The sequence below is a fragment of the Miniopterus schreibersii genome (genome assembly GCF_964146895.1).
Source record: "Miniopterus schreibersii genome assembly, chromosome: 2".
Taxonomy (NCBI): Eukaryota; Metazoa; Chordata; class Mammalia; order Chiroptera; family Miniopteridae; genus Miniopterus; species Miniopterus schreibersii.
Genome location: NC_138102.1, coordinates 78,227,092 through 78,239,948, shown reverse-complemented (window position 1 = coordinate 78,239,948; position 12,857 = coordinate 78,227,092). Strand labels below are relative to the sequence as shown.

Genomic DNA, 12,857 nt, shown 5'->3' with positions numbered 1-12,857 from the left:
AAGAAATACTTGAAAAAAAATCACCAAACTAATAAAAATATTTATTATGGAAACAATGGAGGGAGTAAGGGTAGAAGAAGATTCCTCTATGAATGCCTTTCTAGAAGGTTTTGGTCCTTGAATAATGTAAATGCATTATGTATTTGAAAACAAATTCTTGAAACTGGAAACAAAACACATGAACCTAACTATACATCAAATAGTACCATGTCCACACAGAGGAAGGATTTATTTCAAGCAACTTTAGGGCACAATGTATTAACTGTACCTCCTTAGCGAGATGTAGTCTAAGGACAAAAAGAACTACCAAGAAATTTGAAACTTCAACTTAGTAGTTTTGTTTTCTTTAGCAGGACTAATCTTGTTATTTTCTTTGTATTGTATCACAAAGCATTTAAGTAATTGTGTTAATAACATTAAGTATCAAGATTTTCCATGTAAAGAAAAGAGTTATAAAGTCAAATAAGTTACATAAAATGCTATAGTATTTAATTTAAATTAAAAATATCAAAATGAACTCATGACTTTAAAAATATGCATGATACATCTCTGCTTATTGAAATGGAATAATGGCAACAATATCCCAGAAGCAATGAATATACCTTGTGCACAGATCTTCATCTCTCATACCATTCTCCACTAAAAGGAACTAGGGATTCACTGCTAAATGACAATCTAAGGGACCCCACAAGATTTGCAACCAGGGAAGCAACTGGCAGCAGCTGCTTGTCCCAGGCTAATCCTCTAAACTTGTCTCCAAGGCCCCCTTTTCTCTGACTTCCCAGAGAGCTAAGGCAGCCCAGCCTAGGCTCTCCTGTTGCTTCTTCTAAACCCTTCCTTGTTTCACTGTCCTAGTGTGTTTTTGCTGCAGCCAATAAATTCTTGCTTGCTTTGCTGCACTTTGTCTCTTGATTGAAATCTTTCCTTCAAGAAGACAAGAAACAAGGTCTTGTCTCGCTGGGAACAAAAACATCCATTGAAAATGCTTTCTCATTCAGGTGGAAGTTGAAATGAGGTACCCTGAAGGTTTTCTCCCAAATTAGGAAACTGTCAGGATTAGTAGATGATGAATATAGAAAGAGAGACTCAAATAGAAGATTGACATCAGAATGGGAAGCTCTTCAAGTAAGGCATAAAAAGAATGAGAATGGTTATATAGAACTAATTTATTTGAGAATAACACACAATCAAAGACAACCTCCGTACAATCTGGGTGAGAAAAGCGGGAATGAACATTCATGTACAGGGGAGTCAATGTTGATTGGTCCACTGATTGGCTCCTTATATCATGCATAATTTGGTCTTTGGCCAACTTTAATACCTCCCTTCATTTCTAGGGCTTCCATCAAGGAGTACCCTCATTAACTCACTTTGTAATTAAATTCAGGCATACATACATTAACTCATTGCTCTTTTGAATTAAAATTCCTTATTGGATATATTGGATTTTATGAAATTATCTTTTTACCCACAGTTTCTGGCTTGGAGTAAGCACTGTTTGTTCAATGAATGATTGAATTCACTTTTACCAGCAAGACCCCATTATGTAAGCCACCTCAAGGCTTACACATAACAACATGCATAATAAAGTTTGTACTCTGAATTCAACTTTAACTCAATTTGGCTAACATTTCCTCCAATGTGCTCTTTATTCATATGGCAAGAAGCATAGTAGTCAAGAGCATGGGCTCTGGACCCTATTGGCTGACTTTAAATTCATTACATACTTAGTAGCTATGTGACTTGGGTAGTTACTTAATCTCTCTGACCTCACTCTTCTCATCTATGAAACGGGGATATTAATAGCACCTACCTTGCTTTGGACAGCATTTCCAACAGTGAGTTTCCACTCACAATTTCTTTTTTAATATTTTTATTGATTTTTTACATAAAGAGAAAGGGAGGAGAGAGAGAAACATCAATGTGAGAGTGAAACATTAATCGGCTGCTTCCTGCACCCCCACCCCCACTAGGGATGGAGCCAGCAACCCAGGCAAGTGCCCTGACCGGAAGTCGAACTGGCGAGCCTTTGGTGCATGGATGATGTCCAACCAACCAAGCCACAGCTGCCAAGACCCACTCACAATTTCTGAGAAGCATAGTTACTTCCACTGTCTGGAACTAATCTCTGAGTTCCCACCAGTTCCTCACTTCCCCCCACTACATCTTCTGTTTGACTTTTCAGCTCTTCCATCACTTTTGTAACTAGTACCTCATATTGAATTCCCTCTGTTTTTTTTTTTTAAGTGATAAAGCTATTCTTCTTCTTTCTTAATCTTCACCCGAGGATATTTTTTCCATTGCTTTTCAGAGAGAGTGGAAGGGAGGGGAGGGGGAGAGAGGGAGAAACATCCATGTGAGAGAGACATATCAATTGGTTGCCTCCCTCCCTGACTGGGGCTGGGGATCAAGCCTGCAACCGAGGTACGTGCCCTTGGCAGGAATCAAACCCGGAACCCTTCAGTCCATGGACTGACGCTCTAACCACTGATCCAAACTGGCTAGGGCAAGCTATTATTATTACTATCACTTAGACTTCGAGTCTCATAATCACTTTCCACAGAATCCCGCTTTTTCTTTCTTTCTTATTAATTGTTGTCAGAATTACAGATGTCCCCCATTTTCCCCTTTTAGCCCCCCTCCACCCAAACCCTGCCCCCCCCCCAGGCCTTCTCCACACTATTGTCTATGCCCACGGGTTATGCTTATATGCATATATGATCTTTGGTTAATTCATTTCTTCCCATCCCCTCCTCCTCACTGAGTTCTGTTATTCTGTTCCGTGTAGCCATACCTCTGGACCTATTTTGTTCATCAGTTTATTTTGTTCATTAGATTCCATATATAAATGAGACCATGTGATATTTTCCAAAGACTCTTGCTTTTTCAAAAACTCCCCCTATTTCTGTACTTCAATACATATTGTCCAGTTGGGGAGAAAATATCCTTTGACCCTTTGCTGCATCTACAGGGGCACGTGGATGAGAGACCAGCACTGAGAGACCAGCCAGTGTTCCTTCCCTCACTGACCTCCAGGGCGACTGCCCTATAACTTGAAATTTAATCTGTTTTGACCCTTGGGCTGAAACATGTTCAAAAAGGGTTACTGTCCTTCTTTGGCCAGTTCCCTGCTCACAATCATCCCACTTCAACTTTCTCAGGGGGAGGTGTGGCCAAATGTTGCAAAGAAGATTCATGCCACCTCCCATATCGTCCTTTCCTCCAACAGGTGCCCCATTACAGCCTGCCGTGTGGTGTGAAGTGGTCAGCTTGAATTCAGGGCTGGAGACTGGCAGGGTAAGGACTAGGGAGAGACAAGAGGGGCACCTGGGGCACAAGATTTAAGGAGATGTCTCCCTCGGGGCCGTGCAAGTGCAGGGTCAGCCTTAAAAAAGACCAGCCTTTTCCATTAAAACAACAACATAAAACCTAGAACGTCAGTTGGAGGATTCCTTGAACACAAGACTCTACTGTTTTTTAAAAGTGTGACCCACAGAGAGTTAGCAGGGTCTACCATGCAGATTGCTGGGCCCAAGTCCAGACCTACAGATTTGGAACCTTTGGGAGGTGAGGCAGGAACGTGGATTTTCATAAAGAGCCTCAGGCACTTCCTATAAACTAGCAGTTGAGAACTTCTGTTACATGATGCTTACCTGTCACAGGCAACACAGCCTCTCAGTTGGCCTGCTTCAGATAAAAGACAGAGACTATTAGAAAGTTTATTATACTGGGCACAATTCTGCCTCCTTGTAACCCCTGTCTAGGATCTAGCATCTGGAATGACACTGAATAGCTTTCATGTCTTTCTATATGGCAATCCTCAAGCACTTAAGGCGCTTCTCATATCCTAAACCCACTTTGAGGACCGTCACCCTTTTTACTAAACGATCCCTGTCTGCTGACTGTTCCTCAAGTACCACCAGCATATAAGACGAGCAAGAAGTGAGAAGAGGCCCCCTAGGCAGGCCTGCTCTACTGACTATAGCCAGGGCACTGGATTTCCAGCACTAATTTACAGCTCCATTAAGTTATAACTTCAGCACGAACCCACCGAACTTCCCACGGCTTCCCTGGGTTGCTCTGCTGCCCCCTGCCGGCCCTAGGAGGTACTGCAGGGTGAAAGCTGGCGGTCGGGGTGTGGGAGTGGGAGTGGGAAGGCGAAGAGCCTCCTCTCCTGGCAAAAGCCAGGAGCTGCTGCATGCTGCAGGAGAAACACCCGAAGGGAGAGCTGAGAACGCAGGGCGGGGGCGGGGGCGGGGGCGACAGATGCAGCCCTGGACCACCGGGACCCCAGGGCGGCTGAGTCCTGCCCCGCCTCTGGATCTTTTTCATCCGCTCCAAAGGTGAATCAGGACAGCTCCGAGCAGCCTTTCAAGCTGGAGAAATAATCCTAGCAGATGGTTTCTCAGAATCATTCAGAGGAAGATGACAATGTGCTGAATCATGCTTCCTGGAAAGAAAATGACTGCATCGTGGAAGCGCTTTTCTTAATTGTATGGAGGGAAAGAAAACCTTCATCCTCACTCCGCCCACTCTTACTGGGAGGTGATGCCAAGGTGTCCTCCAAAGAAGGGGCTCCCTTTTATATCCCCACCAACGGCGTATCCTTAGCTCTGGTTCCCGCTCCCCGCTCACGAAAATCTTAAATTGCTTAACCTTTAAGTGAAAAGTGACACCTCTTGGCTGTTTTACTTTGCTTTTCAATCCTAATCAGTGAAGTTGAACAAAATTTACGAAGTTTGTTGGCCGGCGTTTGGGACCCTGCCTAGATTCTCTGTCGTCTTCCCGGCTGGGTGCCCCAGCTCGGTTCTCGCCTCGCAGCCACCTTCTCCGAGGGAACCCTCCTTGAGGCATGACAGAATCAGAAGCACATCACCGTTTCTACTTCTCATCCATCTTCCAGCTTATGGAAATAAAAGTTTTGAAGGAATAAGAATTGCCTCATTTATAGACTGGGTGTAACACCCGTACCTTGTTGGTTTGTTCTGTTGCATGTCACCTCACTGGGTCTGACATTAATATCATTAAGGATATCATTGGTTTTTTAAAAACTGGTGTCTTTACCACTGTTTGCAGTTACTGACTAAAGAGATCAGAGAATTCGGGATATTCAAAATGTTTAAAAAATCTCTGCATCCTTCACTGCTTTTGTAGTGGGACCTTGTTCCTCAAGGTTCACAAGATCGTAAAGCCTGTGCCCCTTACCCCAGTTAGTGGCCCTCAGTACAAATGTTTGTGTTCTTATGCTGTGACACAGACAAGTATAAATGGTTTTCCACAAAGCTTCTGTGGATTTAACAACTGAAATACCTTAGGTGGTAGTTATGATAGGACCAATTCACCATGTTCTTTCAAAGGACATTGTAAATCTGTGGCAACTCCACCACACAAGTATGAATAGTTTGCCCTTATTTCTCCTTCTTCTGTTGTTCCCCTCCTGGGCGGTAGGAGGAAACCTGACCCCAGCCAGATGTGAAGTCCTCATCAACTCCTGAGAAGAAAATTCCGCCTGCTTCTAAACGTTACTTACATACCACCGCCATGGTGTTACTGGAGTTCACAAGTTCTAAAACTCCAAAGGGCAGTCTGAGGGAGCAGGATGTAGGTCACCTGGGGCTGAGACAGGCGAGAGGCATGTAGGAACTGGTGACATGAGCTGTGATGTTGCCAGGACCAGAGCAAGCCTGGTGTCTCTCCATAAACCCCCAGACACCCCAGCAGATGCATGTGATGAGACACCCAGAGCAAGCACTCTGTGTCATGAGACTCCGCTCTTTACCTCAGGAGCCCTGCTGCTCTGTAGTCCCCTGTTGCCCTATTAGGTAACAGCTTGTCCTCTGGCACAGGACAGGTTGTTTTTGCAGACAGGGTTTAGTGGCTTAGCTTATGTGGCTTTCCTGTGGACCTCAATAAGTGGACACCAACAATCAATCTGGAATTCATATAGTAACCAGGTGTTCATGACTCGGGGACTGCTTTCTATTTTAAAGAAGGGCATGCACCTGGCAAACCCCATCAGGCTGGAGAACTGGTCTAATATCACGTCGCTTGTGGGAATCCAAGTATAGAGGGATGAGAAAGGAGTTTGTTGTTCACTTGGGGCTGTAATTCTGACTTTGTAAGGACACCAAAGTAACAGTTTCTGCTAGGGCATTGTAGGGGAAATGGAGCCTCGTGAAGGGACATTTGAATAGCTTGTGTAATCATTCATTAAATATATAATGAAGACCTACTGTGTGCAAGGGGGACAACTCTCTTCCACAGTTGCTCCTAGAAAGGCAGTGTAAGGAGGCAGGATCGGCAGAGGACTCTGAAAATGGCCTCACACTGCATTCTGTAGGGGAGAAAGGGGGCATGAGACCCTTGTGCTCAGCTCTGTTGTTTTGTGTCCCTTTATCTCAATGTGATCAAAATTATCAAAGTCAGTTCTGGTCAAGACAACAGGCATCTCAAGTTTGGCAGCTCCTGAGATGCCTGAGTTCCAATCTAGCTGTGTGACCTTGGGCAAGTTCTTAACTCTTCTGACCCTCAGTTTTCTCATCTGTAAAATGGGGTGATACTCCTTACCTGGTGAGAGAAAACTGTGCATCCACAGGACTGATGGAGAAGGCACCTTGGCCTCCTGGCAGTCCCTGACTCACTTTGGGAAGCCTTTCCTTCCTAGGTTTACTCCTCCTCTGTGGCAAGGAGGAGACACTGTGGACTTAGAAGTCACAGAGACCAGGTTTCAACTACTAGTCAGAGAGGTCTCATTTCAAATCACAGTTCTGCCGCTCACTAGCTGCATGAGTCTGAATGTATATGAAGTATCTGAATCTCAGTTCTCTGTCATACGGGGCATGCATGCCCCCTGGGGAACTGGAAGAATGAGGTACGGTAACATGGAAAACCTTACCAGTGCGCTGGCACTTTGCCTTGGACCAGTCTCCCCTCACATTCGCTCCTCCTTGCCATAAGAAGGATCCTGCAAATACCAAGCCAGGTTCTGAGTGTGACATGACCTGGAAGCAGAGTGAAGGGGAATGAAAGCCCCATATCTCATTGTAACCCCTAAAGCCGAAAGCCCTGACTCAATTACCCTGCCTGTGAGTTAAGCAGAGGATCAGTGGGAGAGAGAAGCTGCCAGGGAAAGAGCTGCCTGCCAGGTGGCTTCCTGCCAGCAGGCCCACGCTGGGTGATGGCAGCAGAGTAAACTACAGGGAACAGCAAGCTCTCCTTCTTAGTCATCATTTCCACCTCTGTCCCTGCACCACAAATACCCTTTCTACTGTCAGTTCTCCCTACACTAAGGTCTTTCCACCCCGGATGGCCTGTGGGCAGCACTGCGGAGATGTCACCATACCTAGGCCAGCAAAAGTCTGCAGGACTGACAATGATGACTTTTTAAAAGCGTGCTCGCAAATGGAGCTGCCCTATTCAAGACAGGAGAGACTTTGTGTACGAAGTAAGATGTTTGCTTCCCATTCTGTCTTGACCAGCCAGCCTTTTCAGGAGCCAAACTCTCCCAAGCAACAAAATGGTACAAAATTGTAGAACTGCCCCATACTCAGGCATTAGGGGGAAAGGGACAGAGGGGCACCCCTCCCCACCAGCACCATCACCACCACTGAATGCTTTTACAGTGCTACCTCATTCCTGGGCAGGAGAATTTGCTGTCCTATTTGATAGGTTGGATTTGTGTTATGTGTTTTAAAATGTATGGGTATTTATTCTAAGGAAGGGAAGCTTTCTCATAGTGTCAGCCAACTTGCTCAGACCAAAGCAAGTCCACAGTAAAGCTGGGATGGGTATCCAGGCTTCTTAGGTCTGAGGCCCATGACGCTATGCTCAAGTCCATGGCTACCCTTCCTCTTTGGGCCCTCCGAGAGCGGTGTTATAATGGAGAGCAGCTACCTGTTTGTGGAAGTGAGAAGGGCCCCAGCTCTGTCAGCGTACCTGGGTCCTGCCAGTTGCCAGCTCTGCCTTTAGAGCAAATCTTAACCTTTCTGAGTCTCCAAAGCTCCATCTGTAAAATAGAGTTAATACTACTTCTCAGATAGGATTGTTGTAGTGAATTAAATATGAGAATGTGTGTATAAACAGCTAACACACCTGATAATTATTCAATAGATTATAGCTATTATTATCTTGTCCTCCAGGCCCTGTGTCTTTCCAGGTAGGTATTAATGGGCAAATCTCTAACCTCTCTGAGCTTGGTTCCCTCGTTTCTGAAATGAAGTGTTTCTCTCAACCTTATAATGGGTAGCAGGCCCACACCTGCAGGCAGACCAGTGTTGATGCTGGAACCCAGAATTCTAGGCTGACTGAGACTACCCTGCAGGTATGGATGACATACATGGAGATAGTCAATTGGTGCTGAATAAGCTCTTCCACAACTCTTCTAATAAATCATGTTTGATTCCCAGAATTTTGTCAATGAGCAAGAACAATGTCAGGAGGTCTGGAGAAAGTGTCATTGGTGCATTTCTAAAACTGGCAGCAGTGGTGAGGCACAGCTCTGACAAAGGTACTAGTTTTGAAGCATTTGGGGCTCTGGGATCCCATGACTTGATAAAGCCCAAGGTGAGCCATGTGCATGGTCTGTGCTTGGCTCAAGTGGCCCCTGAGCCAAGGGCCCCAGGGTAGAGCTATGGAAGACAGTGCCTTGCCCTCTGTTGATTCTTTTTACTTCTGCTCATCACTTATTAATCCTCAGCTTCCCATAGTACACAGTATGTGTTTTCAATATGATACCTGTTTGAAAAATGTTTGAGTGAATGGAATCACCAGTACAACCACTGATTATGACAGTGGATCTGGGAGACATGGCAGGGAGATGTGGAATCACTGGACTTGAATTTGGGGTAGCTTTCCCTTATCCCATCCCACCCAGATGTATATAAGGAACACCACTATCCTTAGGAAATACACTCTGGAATTATTTTTCACTAAAATGTTTAAAAACTTAGAACAAGGAGCATGCAGGCAAAAAACTGACTGGTGGTATCTCAGTGTTTGCTCTTTTCCTCTTTACTTTTCTGGATGTTTAAGAACTTTCACAATTGACATTCTTTTTAGAATTTAAACTCGAAAAAAATAAAAATACTCCCTAGTCTTATTCAATATTTATTAAAATGCTTCATAAATGCATATATGCTAGTGTTTTACTTTTGAATGACTTAAATTTTCTTCTATATGGTTTTTATACATTTTCCACATTTTCTATAAACTAATACATACTATGTAATTAGAAAGAAAAGTTATATTTTAGGAACAATGTTCAGATATGCCGTTCGGTTGATTTGTGGCTGGTCCTTAGCCACATGTGAATTTATCTAAGTTGGGGCAGGGAGGAGTTTGAGGCCTCAGAGTAGTGACACTTGAAGGAAAAGAGCAGTCTTCATAATACCCTCAGACCCCACCAAGCCACCTAGGAGACCTTTCTGGAGCTGTCCTGGGCCAATGCCCAGCCTTTACCATCAGCCTCTCCATCTCACAAATTCTTTCCATTAAGTTCCCTCTGATGTGGTACATTTGCTTACTGTGCCCTGATGCTGGCCTGGAGGATCAATTTAATAACTGGGCAGCAATGAAATTTTGGCAAAATATATGTGTAGTGTGTGTAGCCGGCCTCCAGCCCTTACAGGTTAATTCAATTAAATGCTGGAGTTACTGCACCTGTCAGGGCATCCTGGTGAGTGCTCTTTAGCTCCACATGGAGGCAGCAGCCCAAGAAAGGCCCAGCAAAGCCCAGGCTCAGGAAGAACCCCAGGAGACAGGCCTTCCATGCTGTGACTGGACCCAGAAAACCATGACTGAAAGAATTTGCAGCTCCCCAGTGAGGTAGAGGGGGGGCTTACAAAAATCATCATCCTGAATGTAGAACAGGAATTTTATTCTACAATTCTGGCTATGAGAAATAGCACATTTTTTTAAATGTATATTTTAAACTTTAAAATTTCTCTTCTAGATAAATTAATCTGACTTCAAGTTCCTACTGACAAGAAAAGCAACCTCAGGCATTGTGGTCACACAGAATTTAGGCTGTGGGAGTTGGGGAAACATGTTGGTCTCTTTTAGGGGGTTGGGGTGGGAATTCTCCAGCTCTCTGGGCAAAGCCATTATGAGTCTATAAAGACCCTTTGTGCAATTTCTAAAAGGCACCTGCCTGGCAGGTGTAACCTCAGGGACACACAGCTTAGGAACAGAAGGTACTTTCCTAGAAGAAAATGGCACACTTTCTTCCAGGCAAAAGGGATTTCCACCTTCACTAATCGCTTAGCCTCACCCAGCCCCCTTTTTCCTGCACAAACCACAGAGCAGTTCACTCTGTCCTTGCTATGGGGCCAGCACCAGTGCCAAGCTTGAGGTGCTGAGTCTTTATGAGCCTGGGGGCCTGGTGCCCCCTCCCTAGGTGCTCCTTGTAGCAATTCCCTCTGGACACTGCAAGGAAGGGGGACACCAACCACAAGTGCCATCAAAGAGCTCCATTCCTCATCAGCTAAGAAGCCACCCCTTTTTCCCCTTCCCCCACCCATTGCTCCTTCCTTTGGAGCACTTTCTTCCATCCCTTTCCCTTGGGACAATCCCACAGAATTGCTCTCAGTGGGCTCCAAGAAGCACAATGTTGCCATCTCTTGTCAGGGATCAGAGAAAGAGATTCTAATGCCAGTCAGCCCAACAGTTCTTACTAATTCATCCTGCTACTGGAATAACTGAAAGTCTTCAATCTTTGGAAAGTCAAGAACATGGGAAATGGTGGTGGCTCTAGGAAATCTTGGCACTCTGGACTCCCAGATTCCTGTCGGTTCTCCTGGCAAGTTAAATGCAGTAAATTCTGAACCAAACACATCTCCTTTCCCCCAAACTCCTCTTCTTTCCATCCCTCACATTTCTGTCAGTCTGCCATGTTCTTGTCACCCAAGCACAGCACTTGAGTCATTTTTCACTCCTCTCTTTCCTTCGTTATCACATTGAACTGTGCTCACGGCCCTGCCCTGTCAATGCCTTGTGACTGCCTTCCAGGCTAAAATATGACTGGCCTCCTCACTGGCCTCTCCTTTTTCCAGTGACGTGACTTTGATTATGTTCCTTCCCAGCTCCAAATCCTACAACCCCTTTCATTTTCCTAATAAAATTCAAATGCCCTGATGCAGAACAGAAACACCCTCTGTTCTCAATACCTCCTTCTAGTCGTCTATCTCCCAGGTATCTACCATGGATGGCCTAAACTCAGTAAATATAACTATTTGCCATTCCCCAAAACCACCCTGAATTTTTCTTCCTGGAATCATTTGTTTCCTCTAAGATTTTCCCTTCACTGAAAATCCATCTCCACAAACCAGCCCATCAAAACCTTACCCATCCATCAACACCCAGTGCTATCATCAACTTCTTCTAGAAGCTTTCTTTGATTTCCTTGGACTCTTTACGCCTTTGGGCTTCCTTACTGCTTTATGTACCTCTGGTAGTGCCTCTCACACACTGATTATATTGCCCCTTTGGGCCACATCTCAGCTCTATATAGGCAAGGCTCTTCATGCCTATTTTGTATCTCTCCAAATCTTTGTTGGATGCATGAATGAAGGAATGAATATCTGTAATGAAGTTCATCCCTGTTTAAAGCTAAATAAATACCACCTATGCAAATTGCTATTAACCATTACCCCTGGGGGTTAGTGGGTGGCTGTGAAATAGGCCAGGTGAGAGGGGTGAGGCTTGGTGCTGATAAAGAGATGGAGAAGAGGGAAGGATGGGGAAGAGGAGGCAGAGACAATCCCAGGCTATATCAGGGAAGGGCAGAGTGGCATAAACAACAGGTTTGGTGCCTTTACAGATACAGGGAAGTGGAAAGGACAATTTGGAAAGAACAGTTTAGTTTGAGTTCATCCTCCTGCACCCTTTTCCAGTTACCTCTTGGGTATTTGGTAGCTCAGTGGAGCCCCAAAATGTAGTGTTGCAGAGAAAAACCACTGGGTTCCGGTCTCGGTTTCTGCATTAAACCATGTAACTTTAAGCAGGAGAGCAGGGTGCACTATTGCTATTCATAGGAAACAGGTTCTGAAGATCCTAGAGAACAAGCTAAGCTAAAAAAAGCTACCCACTTTTCCTACCAAGGTTACCCCTTTTCAAAATGCTTTGAATATTTCTGGCTACCTATTTTGACTGGTAGCTGTGTGTTAATATGTGTTTAACCAGCATAGTCAAACCCACCTCAAGATGTGAGCAAGCATCCTGAGTGGCCCATCCAGAAACCACCCTGAGGAGGGCTCCCTTCCAGGGGCTCTTTCTTTTTGCAATCTCAGTAAGTCAGGAATCAGTTTATCTGTATTCTTCGCATAAATAATTATTTGGCTTCAACATTTTGATTCTAATACCCTCCTACCATTGCTCTAATGCTGAACTATTTTCTCCTTTGAGCCTCTCTGTTGATTTAGCTCTTTTACTCAGCTCTTTCAAACCGACTTCATAGACAGAAACTCCTTTGATCAGAAACCAGAATTTGGCACTCTGAGCCACACTGGAATCAGTGCTTAATAAACTTGAAAGCTCAGTATTTATTAGTGGTGATTGCTGTCAAACCACCATCCTGGTGTGAGCGAGGTCACCAGGAAACCCAGCCTCTCTCAGAGAGCTTTGATGAGCCACAGCTGAGTAACCAGCTATCCCAGGAGGGAGGCGGGTGGGGGGGGGGTGAGGTTTCTGATCCCTGTGTGGCTTGGGTGGTCCTTATGGGGTTGAGTAGTAAGAAGCCCCAGTATTATTAACTGCTAATTATTTCCATCCCAGTGAAATCCTACAACCCAGCCCCAGTGCCTCACACTTTCCTGAGCAAACAGGCTCTAAGGAAGAATCTCCAGCCCTGCTTACAAAAAAGA

At 44.8% G+C, this 12,857-nt stretch overlaps 1 protein-coding gene across 1 annotated transcript in view; it reads left to right on the top strand.

Moving 5' to 3' along the window:
* Window positions 1-12,857, top strand: part of ATP7B (ATPase copper transporting beta) — a 287,630-nt gene that overhangs the window by 170,923 nt on the left and 103,850 nt on the right. The gene's annotated exons all lie outside the window — the stretch shown is intronic.